Genomic DNA, 6000 nt, shown 5'->3' with positions numbered 1-6000 from the left:
CTTCTTGCCTCTAGAACTGTGTGAAAGAAATGCTATTTAAAAAAAAAAATTATTTGATTGATGAGAGAGAAAAGGAGAGTGAGACAGAGAGAGAAACATTGATTTATTATTCCACTTATTTTTTATGCATTCATTGGTTGATGCTTGCATGTGCCTTGACCAGAGATCGAACTTGCAACCTTGGCATATCGGGATGATACTCCAACAAACTAAGCTATCTGGCCAGGACAGAAATGCTATTGTTCCAGTCACCCAGTCTATGGTATTTGCTATGGCAGTCCTAGAAAACTAATAAAATGTACAATTCAGTGGTTTTTAGTATATTCACAAGTTTATGCAACCATCATCATAAGCTAATTACAAAACACTTTCATCACTCCAAAAAGAAACCCTGTACCCATTAGCTGTCACACCCAATTCCTGCTTTCCTCAGTCCCTGGTGACCACTAATCTATTTTCTAGATCTGTGGATTTGTTTATTCTGCATATTTTATGTAAATGGAATCATATAATATGTGATCTTTTGTGTCCAGCTTCTTTAACTTAGCATGATGTTTTCAAGGTTCATACATGTTGTTGTATGTAGCAGAATTTGACTACTTTTTATGGCTGAATAATAGTCCATTGAATGGATATAGTACATTTACACATTCATGCATTGGTACACATTTAGGTTATTTCCATATTTTGGCTATTATGAATAATGATACTATGAACATTCATGTACACGTTTTTGTGTGACATTGTTTTCAATGTTTAAAAAAAAAATTGAGTTTTAGAGAGAGGAAGGGAGAGGAAAACATTGATGTATAACATCCATTGGCTACCTCCTGCACCCCCTACCCCCCTATCAGGGATTGAGCCCCAAACTGGGGCATGTGCCCTGACTGGGAATTGAACCAGAAACCCGTTGGTACACAGGATAATGCCCAACTGAGCCACACTGGCCAGGGCTGTTTTCAATTCTTTTTGGTATATACCTAAGAATGAAATTGCTGAGTCATATGATGACAAATATCTAACTTTCTGAAGAACTACCAAATTATTTTCCAAAGCAGCTGAATTATATTAGATTCCCACTAGCAATGTATGAGGGTTCTAATTTTCCACATCTTCACCAACACTTGTTCTCATCCATCGTTTTTTGTCTTTTATTGATTTCAGAGTCAGGAAGGGGCAGGGAATGAGAAAGAGAGATTGAGAGAAACATCAATGTGAGAAACATCCATTGGTTGCCTCCTGCACGTGCATGCCACAGGCACCCCAACTGGGGATTGAATCTGCAACCTGGGCATGTGCCCTGACAGGGAGTCAAACCTGCCACCTTTTGGTGTATGGGATGATGTTCCAACCAACTGAGCCACACTGGACCAGGGCCATCGTCTTTTGAACAGCCATCCTATTGTGGGTGAAATAGCATCTCATTGTATTTTTTATTTGCATTTCCCCAATGACTGACACTGAGCATCTTTTTTTTTCAAAATCATACTTCAATTTATTGGCATTGTCAGTCTATCAACAAGACAGGAATTCTTCCCCCCCATGATGTGAGATCGTTTTCAAACTTCCATAACATGTGTTCATACATCTTCACCTTGAAAATGAAGCATTTCAAGTGTTAGTGAGTGTAGATTATTCCTTCTTCACTTTCACAATTTTTATGCTGCTGTCATAAGTTATCTTGCCATTTGCTTTGAATTCCTTTTTCAGTACATCATGGTGATCTGATATACATATGCATTGTGAGCCATTCTGTGTATCTTTTTATTGCCTTATTGCATTAGCAAGAAGTTCCATGACACTGTTGAAAAGGACTGGTGAGAGGAGACATCCTTGCCTTGTAACTGATATGAAAGCTTCAAGTTTCTCATCATTAAGTATCACATTAGCTGTAGGTTTTTTGTAGAGTCTTTATCAAGTTGAGAATATTCCCCTGGTTTCCTAGTTAGCTGAGAGTTTTTCTCATGAATGTATGTTGGATTGTCAAATGTTTCCCCCACATCTATTGATATGATGTAGTTTTTCTTTTTTAGTGTGTTGATATAATGGAATACATTAATTTTTTAATGTTGAAACAGGCTTATTACACCTGAGATAAATCCCACTTGGTCATGATATATAATTACTTCGATACCTTTGTGGATTTGATCTGCTAATATTTTGTTGAGGATTTTTGCAGCTATGTTCATAAGAGATATTGGTCTTTAGTTTTATTTTCTTATAATATCTTTGTCTGGTCTTGGTATTAGGGTAATGCTGGCCTCACAAAATAAGAAGTATTCCCTCTGCTTCTCTCCTCCAAAAGAGATTGTAGAGAGTTCGTATAATTTCTTCCTTAAATGAGATGGGCCTCATGCTTTCTGTTTTGGAAGTTTATAAATTATTGATTCAATTTATTTAATAGATACAGGCCTATTAACATCACCTATTTATTTGTGTGTGTTTTGACAGATTGTTTATAAAGGAATTGGTCTATTTCATCTAGGTTATCAAGTATATGGGTATAGAGTTGTTCATAGTATTCCTTTATTATCCTTTCAATTTCCGTGAACTATGTAGTACGTCCTCTCATTTCTGATATTAATAATTTGTTCTCTTTTTTCTTACTTACCTTGGCTAGACACTTAACCATTTTATTGATCTTTTCAAATAACCAACTTTTGGTTTTGTTGATTTCCTCTATTGATTTTTCTTGCTTTTAAAATTTCATTGATTTGTCTTAATTCATATTATTTCTTTTCTTCTACTTACTTTGGATTTGATTTGTTCTTTTTCTAGTTTCCTAAGGTGGAAACATACTGATTCTTTATCTTTCTTATTTCCTAACATATGTATTCAACACTATACATGTCTCTCTAATCACTGCTTTTGCTATATATCTCATACATTTTGCTAAGTTGTGTTTTTATTTTCATTAAGCTCAGAAAAATTTCTATATTTCTGCCCTGGCTGGTGTGGCTTGGTTGATTGAGTGTTGGCCCGTGCACCAAGAGGTCGCTAATTCAATTCCTGGTCTGGGCATATGCCCTGGTTGCAAGCTCTATCGGGGGGGGGGGGGGGGGGGGGGGGGGGGGGGGGGGGGGGGGGGGGGGAGGCAGGAGATTGATGCTTTACCCTCACATCTGTGTTTCTTTCTCTCTCTCTCCCTTTCCACCGCTCTCTAAAATTAATAAAAATATATATTTTTTAAAAATTTCTAAATTTCTTTTGAGATTTCTACTTCAACCCATATGTTATTTAGAAGTGTGTTGTTCAATCTCCATGTATTTGAGGACTTTCCAGCTATCTTTCTATGATTGATTCCAATTTTAATTCTAGTATGGTCTGAGAGCAGACATTGTATGATTTCTATTATTTTAAACCTGTTAAGGATTGTTTTATGTCCCAAAATGGATACAATATACTGGGTAAAAGGAACTGCTATAAAGAGGCTTTTAGTAATATAGTGATGAGGTGAAGGTGGGATATGGGGTGGTTATAGTCCTATGATTAGGCCTCTCAGTGAGCCAAAGCCTCTGGACTATGATCATTACAAGAGGTTTTCAGTGATTTTCTATCTGCTTAGGAACAAAATGGCTAGAGTTGGATGGAGGTGGCTATGTCCCTTCTTCTATATGGAAGGCTAGAGCTACTAGAGTTACCCTAGTAGAAATACTAGGGTACTTCTCTTCCCCAGGCTCTGATAAAACCTCAACAAGTTAGGTTCTGGTTAACTAGTTTCCCCTGAGGGCTTGGATGTATTTCAAAATGGTTCCTTTTCCCCTCCTTTTGCAGAAGTCCAATGGGACTTTTCTCTAATATGTACTGTGGGAAAATGGAGGCGCTCCTGGAGGTGAATCTCACAATATTGTGTGGTCTCCTAATGACTGGGTCTCCCTATAGTTTTTAACTCTGAGTTGTCCACACTGAGGCTCCAGCAATTCATCAATTATACTCCAGGTTTTCCTCCCCAGGCACTGTTTCCTGTGTTGGTTTCTGCTTTTACGTCTCTGCTCCTGTAAGCGGCAACTCCCTGTATTTGCCTGTCTCCATTCTTGGGGGTAGTAATTTGCCTTGTATCCTCCCATCTCTTATGGCTCCAAGAAGAGTTATTGATTTTTCGGTCTATTCAGCTTTTCATTTGCTGTTAGGGTGGAGTGGAGGCTTCCAAACGACTTACATGTAAAACCAGAAACTGGATTTTTGACAAGAATATATGGTCTGAGGACCTGTATCATTTACTTTCTTAAGGACTGAGGACCTGTATCATTTACTTTTTCATAAATAAAGGTAATTTACTCATTCATCTGTTTGAATTGATGGTAAGCCAAATTCAAAGTATTTTTTAAAACTTCAGGCAAAAAGGGAAAGGTTCTCTTCCTACTACTTTAAAAATTACAATGTAATTTTTAATAGTTGTGTCTATTTTAAAAATGAATTTTACATTCTATTCTTGTTAAAAGTATTGTTCTTATTCATCTACTTTATATTAATTTTTGTTCATTTCTTTTCCACTACACATTATTTTACTGCATAAAATAGGAATATTGCAAAGATAGTCTGTGCCAATTTTGCTGTGAACAAAGCAAAAAATTCCACATGTGGTTCTGCCAGCAACAAAACAAGTCTTCTCAATAGGATGAAGAAATGTTTATTCAATGTCTAAGAGTTGCTTTTCTCTGATTTTGTTGATTTATTTTTGTTTTTTTGGTTGGGGTTTTGTTTTCTTTTTTCATTTTGATTGATTTGGAAGCAAAGTGTTGTAGTTTATAGTTCTTTCCATACATTTTTCTTTCAATATAGGGAATACTAATAGTTTCTATGTGGCTTTTTTTCCAAGTATAGGTAAGACTACATGACCAACAGTTTTTATTTCTGGACATTATCAAGAAGAATTATTAAATTTTAACTTTAAATTCTTTACCCAAATATTATATTTTATTATTTTTAAAAATTTATCTTTATTGTTGAAAGTATTACAGATGTCCCCCCCACCCCCCAATTGATCCCCTTCACTCAGCATCCACTCTTTACCCAAATGTTTTAGATACAAATTTTCATCTACCAAATTAACTTTTTAATGCTATAATTTGATTGTCATATTTATTCAGATTTAAAAATACTATAAGGTTTATTAAAATCCTGATATACAATTTTACAAAAATAATTGTATTTTAGGAGTACTCTAGTTATCTGTTTTACTATGAGTAATAGCACAACCGATGTATCAGGAAAACATTTGGTTAGCAACCCAAGGAAGTCTAACACAAAACAGTCATATCAATATATTTATAAAACTGTTGAAAGACATGAGGAAAACAAATATTCATTAAAACTATGTATCATATTTTCATTCATATCCTAGGATCCTAATATCTAAACATACTCAAAACTTTCAACTCAAGTTACTATTTGAGATAAAGTTCATATGATTAAAAAATGCCTTAAGAAATGGACTTGAATACAATGAAATAATCACTTTTCTGAGAAAAGCCTTCCCACAAATTTAGGCATAATTAACTGTATACAATCAAACAAACAAAAGTACTGAATTACTATCCTGTAAAAACTGAATTAAAATATAATTTTTTAAGGTGCAGTTCTTAGCTTGGAAGAGACAAATATTCAAACCACAACAAAATCAACAACCAGCAACAACATGTTTATGTGCTCTGCTAATGCTAAGAATTATAAACGTTAAATATAAATGAAATACTTAAAGCATGTCACCACTGTCATGTTATTTATGATGACACAATAGGGAAAATGCAGGATTGCTATTTATAATGTCCATTGTAGAAATGGTCAACTTGTCAAGAGTGGCTAAGGTTCCATGGTGAAAAACTTACACTGGGCCTTAGGATAGCAAACATGGTTATTTAAGAAACTAAGGCCCTGGCCGGTGTGTCCCAATGTTGAGAACATCATCTGGAGCACCAAAGGGTCGTGAGTTGAATTCCTGGTCAAGAGCACATACGTGGGTTGCAGGTTCAATCCTTTGCCCCAGATGGGGTGCATGTG

Source organism: Miniopterus natalensis, chromosome 8 (genome assembly GCF_054644295.1).
Source record: "Miniopterus natalensis isolate mMinNat1 chromosome 8, mMinNat1.hap1, whole genome shotgun sequence".
NCBI lineage: Eukaryota > Metazoa > Chordata > Mammalia > Chiroptera > Miniopteridae > Miniopterus > Miniopterus natalensis.
The sequence above is the reverse complement of the archived record's forward strand: the minus strand, read 5'-3'. Positions refer to the sequence as shown.